The sequence below is a fragment of the Theropithecus gelada genome, chromosome 13, assembly GCF_003255815.1.
Source record: "Theropithecus gelada isolate Dixy chromosome 13, Tgel_1.0, whole genome shotgun sequence".
NCBI classification, from domain to species: Eukaryota; Metazoa; Chordata; class Mammalia; order Primates; family Cercopithecidae; genus Theropithecus; species Theropithecus gelada.
The window spans coordinates 21,794,601-21,806,838 of NC_037681.1; positions in this window are offsets into that span (position 1 = coordinate 21,794,601).

Consider the following 12,238-nt stretch of genomic DNA (forward strand, 5'->3'; position numbering starts at 1 on the left):
GTAAATCAAAAACAATATCGCATCTCTGGAGGGATTGTGGAGATTGGTGCCACCATCAAGGACTTGAAAGATGCAGGGGGTGATCCCCACCTCATCTCCATTCAGCTCTCCTATTTGGCCTGGCAGAAGACAGATGGATCTTGGAGAAGGACAGTAGATTATCATAAGCTTAACAGAGTGGTGACTCCAACTGTAGCTGCTGCACCAGATGTGGTTTCATTGCTTGAGCAAATTAACTCATCTCCTGGGACCTGGTGTGCAGCCATTGACTTGGCAAATGTCTTTCTCTCCATTCCTGTCCATGAGGCCCACCAGAAGCAATTTTCCTTCAGCTGGCAAGGCAAGCAATATACCTTTACTGTCCTACCTCAGGGGTGTATCAACTCCCCGGCTTTGTGTCAGAATCTTATTCAGAGAGACCTTGATCACTTCCACAAGATAGCACATTTGTCCATTACATTGATGACATTATGTATCCAGTGAGCAAGAAGTAGCAAACACTGGACTTATTGGTGAGATATTCACCTGCCAGAAGATAATTCCAGCTAAAATTCAGAAACTTTCTACCGCAGTAAAATTTATTGGGGTCCAGTGGTGTAGGGTCTGTCAAAATATTCTTTCTAAGGTGAAGGATAAGTTGCTGCATTTGGCACCTCCTACAACCAAGAAAGAGGCACAATGCCTAGTGTGCCTATTTGGATTTTGGAGGCAACACGTTCCTCAATTGAGTGTGCTACTCTGGCCCATTTATGGAGTGACCCAAAAGGCTGCCAGTTTTGAGTGGGGTCCAGAACAGGAGAAGGCTCTGCAACAGGTCCAGGCTGCTGTGCTAGCTGCTTTGCCACTAGGGCCATATGACCCAGCAGATCCAATGGTGCTTGAGGTCTCAGTAGCAGATCGGGATGCTGTTTGGAGCCTCTGGCAGACCCCCATAGGTGAATCACAGCAGAGACTTCTAGGATTTTGGAGCAAGTCCATGCCATCTTTTGCAGATAACTACTCTCCATTTGAGAGACAGCTCTTGGCCTGTTACTGGGCTTTGGTGGAAACTGAACATTTGACTCTGGGTCATCAAGTCACCATGCAATCTGAACTGTCATTAACTGCGTGCTTTGTGACCCATCATGCCATAAAGTGGGTCATGTACAGCAGCATTCCATCATCAAACGGAAGTTGTATATACGTGATTGGGCTTAAGCAGGTCCTGAAGGCACAAGTAAGTTACATGAGGAAGTGGCTCAAATGCCCATGGTCTCCACTCCTGCCACCTGCCTTCTCTCCCCAGCCCTCACTGATGGCCTCATGGGGGGTTCCCTATGACCAGTTGACAGAGGAAGAGAAGACTAGGGCCTGGTTCACAGATGGTTCTGCACGATATGCAGGCACCACCCAAAAGTGGACAGCTGCAGCACTAGAGCCCCTTTCTAGGACATCCCTGAAGGACAGCAGTGAAGGGAAATCTTCCCAGTGGGCGGAACTTCGAGCAGGGCACCTGGTTGTGCACTTTGCCTGGAAGGAGAAATGGCCAGATGCCCATTTATATACTGGCTCATGGGCTGTAGTCAATGGTTTGGCTGGATGGTCAAGGACTTGGAAGAAGCATGATTGGGAAATTGTTGACAAAGAAAGTTGGGGAAGAGGGATGTGGATGGACCTCTCTGAGTGATAAAAACTGTGAAGATATTTGCATCTCGTGTGAGTGCTCACCAACAGATAACCTCAGCAGAGGAGGATTTTAATAATCAAGTGGATAGGATGACCTATTCTGTGGACACCACTCAGCCTCTTTCCCCAGCTACCCCTGTCATGACCCATGAGCCCATGAACAAAGTGGCCATGGTGGCAGGGATGGAGGTTACACATGGGCTCAGCAACATGAACTTCCATTCACCAAGGCTGACCTGGCTACAGCCACTGCCGAGTGCCCAGTTTGCCCGCAGCAGAGACCAACACTGAGCCCTCGATATGGCACCATTTCTGGGGGTGATCAGCCAGCTCCCTGGTGGCAGGTTGATTATATTGGATCTCTTCCATCATGTAAAGGGCAGAGGTTTGTCCTCACTGGAATGGATACTTACTTCAGATATGGGTTTGCCTATCCTGCATGCAGTGCTTCTGCCAAGACTACCACCTGTGGACTTTTGAAATCCCTTATCCACTGTCAGGTATTCCACACAGCATTGCCTCTGACCAAGGCACTCACTTAATGGCTGACAAAGTGCGGCAGTGGGATCATGCTCATGGAATTCACTGGTCTTACCATGTTCCCCATCATCCTGAATCAGCTCATTGATAGAATGGTGGAATGGCCTTTTGAAGTCACAATTACAGCACCAACTGGATGACAATACTGTGCAGGGCTGGGGCTGGCCAAGTTCTCCAGAAGGCTGTGTATGCTCTGAATCAGTGTCCAATATATTGTCCTGTTTCTCCCATAGCCAGGATTCACGGGTCGAGGAATCAAGGGGTGGAAGTGGAAGTGGCACCACTCACCAACACCCCTCATGATCCTCTAGCAAAATTTTTGCTTTCAGTTTCCGGGACATTACATTCTGCTGGCCTAGAGGTCTGATTTCCAGGGGGAGGAATGCTGCCACCAGAAAACACAAGGACAATTGCATTAAACTGGAAGTTAAGATTGCCACCTGGACACTTTGGGCTCCTCCTACCTTTAAGTCAACAGGCTAAGAAGGGAGTCACAGTGTTGGCTGGGATGATTGACCCAGACTAAGATGAAATCAGTCTACTGCTCCACAATGGAGGTAAGGAAGAGTATGCAAGGATTACAGGAGCTCCATTAGGGCATCTCTTAGTATTACCACGCCCTGTGATTCTGATCAATGGGAAACTGTAACAGCCCAGTCCAGGCAGGACTACAAATGGGCCAGACCCTTCAGCGATGAAGGCTTTGGTCACTCCACCAGGAAAAAAAAAAAACACGACCTGCTGAGGTGCTTGCTGAAGGCAAAAGGAATACAGAATGGGCAGGAGAAGAAGTTAGTCATCAACACCAGCTACCACCACGGGACCAGCTGCAGAAATGAGGACTGTAATTGTCATGAGTATTTCCTCCTCCTTTTGTTAAAAACATGTTTGTGCATGTATGCACTTGTACTAAGAAAATATCTTCACTGTATTTCCTTTCTCCTTTATCATGTGACATAAGATTTATTGACTTCGTACCAGCATTTAAGTATTGTTAACTTTATATAACAGCATTTGGGTTGGGGATTGGTGCATTTCCAGTCGTACCAAGGATAGTTGTATTATGTTAGGTGTAATTATAATCTCATTATTGCCTATATTGGAGGATTATTTTTTATCTCAGGGGATGTATATGGATTCAGGTTGACAAGGGGTGGGCTCGTGATGGTTAATACTGAGTGTCAACCTGATTGGATTGAAGGATGCAAATTGTTGATCCTCATTGTATCTGTGTGAGTGTTGAACATTTGAGTCAGTGGGCTGGGAAAGGCAGACCCACCCTTAATCTGGGTGAGCACCATTTCATCAGCAGCCAGCACGGCCAGAATATAAAGCAGGCAGAAAAATGTGAAAAGGCTAGATTGGCCCAGCCTCCCAGCTTACGTCTTTCTCCCACACTAGATGCTTCCTGCCCTCGAACATCAGACTTCAGGTTCTTCAGCTTTGAAACTCAGACTGGCTTCCTTGCTCCTCGGCGTGCGGACAGCCTATTGTGGGTCCTTGTGATGGTGTGAGTTAATACTCCTTCATATACTCCCCTTACTATGTACATCTGTCCTATTAGTTCTGTCTCTCTAGAGAACCCTGACGAATACCCAAGTATGAGGGGTAAGAGTCACCAAGAAAACCTGCAGATAATGATGTAAATTGTTCCACACAGGGAAGGAAATCTTTGATGGTCAACAGAGTGAGGCTAACACAAAAATAATGATTAACTGCAATTGCATGGCATGAAATGCAGTATTGCCCAGACATGATTGTTCCATGTGAAAGTAATTATCTTCACAAATATTATTCTGAAAACATTGCTGCTAATAACCATTAATTTTAAGTATGTGAAATTTTCAGAGGCAATTGAAGCAATAGAGGTCTGAATGTGATTTTAAAAGAAGAGAACCAATTACTTGAAGAATTCATCTGTTTTTGCATTGTAAGGACCGAAGTAGTAACCTCGTCTAGAAAAAAGGGTGCTGGAATGAATGAGCTGGTGGTTGCATTTTTCTGGCTCCTTGTTGGCTTCCTCTAGATGCAGCACTGCTCGCTGCTGGAAAACCAATCCCAGGAGGTGGTGCAATTACAGGGGGCCCTGCAGGAGGGTCAGATGAGTGAGAGCAGAAACATTGTGAGGCGGTGCCATTCAAAATGAAAGTGTTGGACAATTGCGAAATATGGAATGACCTTAGTGATTTCCTGGTTGGTCCAACTCCTTGTTTCCCACATGGGGAAGAGAGGGCCTGACAGCCCTTCACGTTTGCAAGGACGTGAAGGCAACATCACCTTGTGTTCCTGGGGCAGCCCAGGTGCGTGCTTCACAGAAGTGGGAACCCGGAGCTGGGGAGGCTGCGGGGCTGCTGTATGTGTGTGTGTTGTGTTAGGCCCAGCACCAGGCTGAGCAGGAGTCAGCTAAGGACCTGCCTATGAGCTCTTCATGCTGAAGACGCCAGCTTGCTACGGCCCTCACTACTGACCTGTGTGTTACCTGACACTAAGCCTGAGCTCCCAGGGCGAGATGCACCTGTGGTTTGGAGAGGGTTCCCCCTGCTCCTTGCGTGATCACCCAGATGATGAAGCCAGCATGAGATGAGAGTGAACACGTGGAGGGGCTGCTCTCTTGAGACCCTTTGGATGTTTTTCCGAGCCGGGCCCACACAGAGGGGCTTTCAGGAGTGAAGGAATGGAAACAAGGAAGTGGGGGGAGAAGGTGAAGGTGGAGGGAAGGGAGGAAGGGGCCTTCCTGCTGAGCCCACCCTCTGCAGGTGCCTCCTGCCCTGGTGTCACAGCCTGGCAGGTGCACCCTCTGCAGATGAAAGGGACAGGCGTCTCGAGGTCTCATGGCTGCTCGAGGCTTCTGGGCATTGCCCCTTTCCCTACAAATAACAAACAGTGACTGTTGTCAGGCACCATGGAGTGGGGTACACCATGAAGGTATTTCATGGTGCCATTTCCTGGAAGGTATTTAAAACGAGTCTTGTGAACATGAATTTGGAAAGCAAAGTAAATTATTATTATGGGTTCCATGGTTCATACACCAGGGGTCACTGGGCAAGTTGACAGTTAGATTGAAATTAAAACATACATGTTCTTCTTGTCGGACGTGTGGTTTGTGTGTGTGTGTGTGTGTGTGAGTGATGGGGAGCAGTGAGGCTTAGCTGGGTGAGGAGGGTGAGAGTTTGTCAATGAGATTGTGTGGACGTTGCAGTTCCGGGAATTGCCCCGTAGCTGAGCTAAGTTTGTCTTTTCATTGTACAAAGGAAGAGATGTTGGAAGTGGCCAAGGATTGTGAATAGGATTAGAAAAAAGGACAGTTGTGAAGACACACAGGAGAAAGGAAGCAACAGCATCAGAAGATTAAAACTCTCCTCAGGGCTTTGCCACTTATTTTTGTCCATGAGCACATTACACAATTACCAAGACCTCTGTGGGTTAATCTGTAAAGTCAAGTCCTAATGTGCTTTTCCCGGCAAGAATCTATGAGCAGCAGTGGTTTGGAAAAACCTATCCACCATGTCTTTTCTAGGTTCAGGTGGCGACATTACTCCTGCCCACCCTCAACAGATCGATGAAGCTGGTTAGCTTTTTATTTGACACTTCTCCATTATTAAAATTGCATTCACGGATGAAATAATGTTCTTTAAATATTTCACAATCACAAATCTCTTAGCGAATAGTGACTTAATGTAACAGCAAGCATTTGAAGGTTTAGGGAACTGTTTTGAGAGGTTGTTTTTAAATGCAGGGATCTCAGGGAAGGAAACCCCTGGTAGAGGTCTGTGTGAAATCCCCCATTCTCATGGTTTTAACAAGCACACGTATCTGTCATCTCCACTTGCCTCCTAGAGATCTGCGGGCAGTGCTAACAAGCATCTTCCTTTGTATCTATTGGGGATCAAAAAGGCTGTCTGTCACTCACAGTGAGTGACGTGTATAAAAGCAAATTTGCCATTTGCAGCCCGCGTCGCTGGTTTTCCCTGCCACAGCACCAGTGGTCAGGCCTGGGCACACATCTTCATAAGACATTTCATTGGCTCTAATTGGTGGGTGACGTGCAGCCCAGAGGGTCTTCCCTGAGGGCTTGGTGTGTGACCGGGAGGACACAGCAGGGTGGGTCAGGGCCAAGATGAACGGGGAGGAGATATTTTTCTGTTGCGAGGGAGCAAAATGTGCTTATGGAATTCAGCTGATAAAAGTAAAGGGACATCCTGTGAAGTTTACTTAAGGACACGGAGAGATGGATGTCATGCTTTTTAAGTACGATCCACTCAGCGGCAAATGTCGTGTTAGCGTCTAAAGGTCAGAATTTGGAGGGTCAGTATCTATGTCTGAGAGACTTCAGCCTTTTCTAGCTGTGGAACAGAAATTGTCGAGGGAAGACCAGACCTCTCATGAATAGCCCTGTGTGGAGGTGGCCGGGGTCGGCTCTGTCCCAGGGACTGCCTGGAGCTGGGCTCCCTCCGTGTGCCCAGCACAGCCCCGTGGCTGCTGAACCGAGCCCCGAGCCTGAACCCCACAGAGCCTCATTCTCACCTGTGCTATCCCTGGCGGGTTGTGGTTTGGACTCAGTGACTGCCACTCTCTGGGTGATGCATTTCATTTGTCAAATTTGGGAGTGTTTTGTCAAAACCTCCAATTACCTCTGAGGTAGAAAAGTATAGAATATGTGCTGCGACATACAGTGGAAAATATAGGTGAAAGTGCATGATTTTGGAAGAAACCAGCCTTAACGTCACAGTTACTGTTCCTTCAGTTGTTCTCATGCTGTGGAAATGAGCTCTGTCTTCAGCCCCAATGGAAGGCATGTGCAGGCTGCAGTCAGGCTGTGGTCCCGTCTGTACCAGCTCTGGGGCCAAGGTGTGCACAGGACCCTGGTGCTGCAGGCTGTCTCCGGGGGTGCCCCACACCTGTGCATACCTGAGGGCTGGGGGTGCCCCACACCTGTGGACACCTGAGGGACGGGGGTGCCCCACACCTGTGCACACCTGAGGGACGGGGGTGCCCCACACCTGTGCACACCTGAGGGACGGGGGTGCCCCACACCTGTGCACACCTGAGGGACGGGGGTGCCCCACACCTGTGCATACCTGAGGGACGGGGGTGCCCCACACCTGTGCATACCTGAGGGACGGGGGTGCCCCACACCTGTGCATACCTGAGGGCTGGGGGTGTCCCACACCTGTGCATACCTGAGGGCTGGGGGTGTCCCACACCTGTGTGCAGCAGAGAGCCGGGGGTGCCCCACACGTGTGCGCACCTGAGGGCTGGGGGTGCCCCACACCTGTGCGCACCTGAGGGCCGGGGGTGCCCCACACCTGTGCACACCTGAGGGCCGGGGATGTCCCACACCTGTGCACACCTGAGGGCCGGGGGTGCCCCACACCTGTGCACACCTGAGGGCCGGGGGTGCCCCACACCTGTGCGCAGCAGAGGGCCGGGGGTGCCCCACAACTCTGCGCAGCAGAGGGCTTTGCCGTTTGTTGTTGCTTTGTTGTTTGCTGCTTGTTTGGCTCAAACTTTTCCTAGTGTTTCGTTTTCCGGGTGCTACCTTCTGATAACAAATGTTGAGACCCTTCCACCTGTTTCCACACCCAGCCTCGCTCTTTCTGCAGGAACACCAGACACCAGACCGCAGCTTTCCCTCTAGACTGAAGCGCGATGCCCACGTGTGCCCCTTGCCTGTGACCTCTGCGTGTTTCTTCCGTTCTAGGCATCCTCAGTGCTTTCCTGCTCATATTTAGATTTTTATGACTCGTATTATTCTTTAGGCTGCTCTGAGCGCCTTTGCGTCCTGGATTTGCTGCTCGCCCTTTACCCGGTCGTGCCGCACTTCTCATCACTTTGTCACTTTCATGAACCTGGTGATGATGCAGATGAGCACAGCTGCTCACACGCTGCAGGGCACCTGCTCACATGATTTTACCTAATCCTCATAGCGACTGGAGAAAATGGGTGACTAGCCCTTGTGTATAAAGGGTGTAATTCGGGTTTTCAAGAGCACTAAGCATCAGAATTCAGAATTGAAAACAGATTTGCTCAATTCTAAGTCATTTCTACTATAATATACTCAATTTACTATATTCTCAAACATATCTAGAGAACAATTATTCAAATATTAAATACGTAAACATTTATTGTCCTTCATTTGCTAATGACATAATAGAATTTTGTTTTGTTTTGTTTTACACATCATGTATAATTTTGACATTATGTATCTGGATTTATAAAGGGCTTATATTAGAGATCATCAATGTGTTGACTCCTAGTTAGATAGTTACAGGCCAGGCAATCAGTCAATCATGGCATCCACTTTCGAATTGTGTGAAGGTGTAGGGTAGAGCAATTAACCTTCAGTTCAAATTATGGACAATCTACCACTCTTATTTCAAGTATTATTTGATGATAGCTGATAGAGGATTGGTTAGGGCTCTACCGGAGAAGCAGAGCAAGTAGGAAAGATACTGGATACACATGTGTATACATGTTTGTATGTGCACACACATATACGTGTGAGGCTGTCTGCATGCTGGAGTGCATATACACGTGTACATGTGTGTACTGCATATATGTGTGCATATCCAGGGGCATGTGCAGTATGTGTTTATGTCTGCATGTGCATGGATGTGTATATCCGTGTGTGTACGTGTGTGTGCCTGTGTATATTCATGTGTGCACACATATGTGTGTAGTGTGTGTGTGCACATGTATGCATCTGTGTGTGTCTATGTGTAACATTTGTAGTTCAGCACCTCAGTCTGCAAACTCCTGAGAGGATCTGAGCCTTTATCCAGCAGATGGATCTTCTTCCCCAGAGAAATCTCATGTTTTGATCTTAAGGACCCAACTTACATTATTGAGGGTAACTTCATTTAAAGTTAACTGATCATAGATGTTAACCACATCTATAAAATACCTTCACAAGGCCAGGCATGGTGGCTTATTCCTGTAATCCCAGCACTTTGGGAGGCCGAAGCAGGCGGATCACCTGAGGTCAGGAGTTCGAGACCATCCTCGCCAACATGGTGAAACCCCGTCTCTACTAAAAATACAAAAATTAGCCAGGTGTGGTGGCAGGCACCTGTAATTCCAGCTACTCAGGAGGCTGAGGTGGGAGAATTGCTTGAACCCGGGAGGCGGAGGTTGCAGTGAGTCGAGATCGCACCACTACACTCCAGCCTGAGCGACAAGAGCTGAACTCCGCCTCAAAAAAAGAAAAAAAAAAAATGCCTTCACAACAGCACCTCGACTGGTGTTTGGTTGGATAACTGGGCACTGCCCAGCCAAGTTGACAACAGGAAACTAACAGTTATAGCCAGTAAGAAACCGTGACATCTTGTTACATGACGGTTATTTAAAAATATGTGCAGGAAAAGACCCACATTTTAAAATATTGCATTATCACTGTTTGAATGACACATCAAAAGGCTCTGCCTCTGAATTATAAAGAAAATAGTATACAATTAGGAATATCAGTGAAATGTCTAAAAAGTGCATACACAGTCATCTCATGCCCAGGGATGGTGGCTCCACAAAGGGAAAGCCTCACAGAAAAGCTTAAATGCACTTGTCCAAGTGCATAGAGTGACTTAAATTCTGTGAATTTAATTATTCCCTGGCAATAACTTGTTCATGTTTTACAAATAATCTCTCCAAAGACAAGTGGATAATAACTAATTTCACAGAGCAGTAAAATGCAAGTTATTTAAGAAAATAAAACATTATTGATGCTGAAAATGTTAGCTATTTCTCAGTGCGGGTGATTGAAGACTAAATACATTTTCCTAACTTTGAACAAAAATCAAAGTGCATCAGCTTGGGCACAATGCCCATGAGAGCTGGCCTGAGGCTGGCAACTGCTAAAATAGGGACTTTGCTGTGCCAGAGGGCAGATGTGGCTTCTGGGTGGAGGTGTGTATTTAAGATCCAACAAGAGGACTTCCAGGAACCAGCTATGAAATACAAAAGTCGAACAGAAATCTCTTGCAGTGATTTTTTTAAAAACAGAATTCTACTTATGTAAGCAAAAAACAGGAAATCTTAAAAGTTGCAGAAAACCTTAGCAGATGCAAAGTGTCTTGAGCCAATGAGGAAGAGGGCAGGGAGCCAACAGGGGCTTGATGGGGGCATAGGGAAAGGGCGCGGGGAGAGGCAGGAGGAGCATGGGGGTGTGGGGGGAGGGCCCAGCCCCACGGAGGCTGACACTGGGGACCACCAGAGACATTGGCTGCAGCTGCCCTCACTTGCGGCTGAGGCGCTGGCACAGGCCTGGAGATGGCGTCTTCCCGTGGGGTCCAGTTGTGCCACCTGTCCTTCCAATTTTAAGGTAAGCGGGACAGGACCCCAGAGCACACGGCTTTCTATCAAAATATGTTTAATAAGATTGAGCTTATGAATGAAAACTTAAAAGTTAACAATTTATAAAATAGAAAGTTCTACATATATATGAAAAATGATGAGAATGTTGGGTTAAGGAGCAAGTGTGACAGAGACAATGTAGGTCGGATAAAATGAACAGCAAAAGGGCATAAGAAGAGAAAAAGTGAGGGACGGAGCACCTCCAGCATCATGACAGTGACAACTTATCATTGAATTATTCTGGAAGTTTACTGAGATTCTCATCAAATACCACTGCATGTCTAATGGATCAGCAAGCTCCATAAATTATCGTAGCAGTAAGTGTAAATGAGATTAATTCTCCCTATTTAAGGAAAATGGACTCTCCTAATGGCTCTGAAACTCAGAGCCCACCTTCCTTCTACCTCCAACACACACATCCCACACACACCACATACACCACACATATACACGCACACAGACAACACATAGACATGCACACACCACACACACACACACCACATACAACAAAAAAACATACACACCACACACATAAACACACCACACACACACAAAGACACATACCACATACACCACACATATATACACACACAACACATAGACATACACCACACATACCATACATACACACCACACACATAAACACAAATCACACACATAACACACACACTAAACATACACACCTAAGACCCACATATACATACAAACACGCACACATAGACACACCTCATACACACACACAGAGACCACACACACACCACACACATAAACAGCATGCAAATATACATGGACATACCCACAGCACACACACATACCCACATGTACACAAACATTCACACCACACGCATATACACATATGCACACCACACAGACATGCCCCACATCACACATGTGTACACACCACACATACATGCCCTGCATCACACGTGTACACACACACAGACACAAGCATATTCTGTCTACCAGAGAAATACTTCAACCAGTAAATTCAGAAGGTTGATACAGAAAGGAGAGGCAACAATTTCAGTGCAAGTCCAAATTTCAGGGCTGAGCTCAGAGCCCCTGGGGCCCTGTGTGCAAGAATCTGGATGTCAGCTCCGGCTGTGGTGGGTGACAGACGGCCACCTGCAGGTGCCTCTCCCATTGCTTGGGGGACCTGCTGCTGGGGCAGGCGGGGCTCTGAGAAGGTTTCCCAGTCACCCCCAAGCTTGGGACTGAGAAAAGAGCTTCGCAGAGGTGCCAGCTTTTGAGATGGGCGGCACAGGCTGAAGATCCAACGTGGGAGGGGGTGCAGGCACACGTGGACTTGGGAGCCCTGGGCTGGAAGTGAGTGTGTAGGGGTGATGGCCACCCAGAGTGGCAGGAGGGCAAGCACTGCTCCTCATGGACCCCAGCGTTCAGAGCTCAGGAAGCAGAGCAGGGCCAACAGACAGGGGGCGCCCAGAAGGACAGCCAGGACAGGACACCGCAGACAAAGGAACCCCATCGAGGAGCCAACAGCAGGAGACCAAGGGGTAGATGGAGCACAAACAAGTTCTTAAAAGCATTTTGCTGTGGAAAGGAACAGAGAAATGGCACAGGGCTGCCTGTGAATGTTGCACTAAGGAAGGGTTTCATGGTAGAAGGTTCCATGGCAGGGACTGCTCTGAAGGGAAGGAAGCCGGATAAAGGAAACATTGTGATGTAG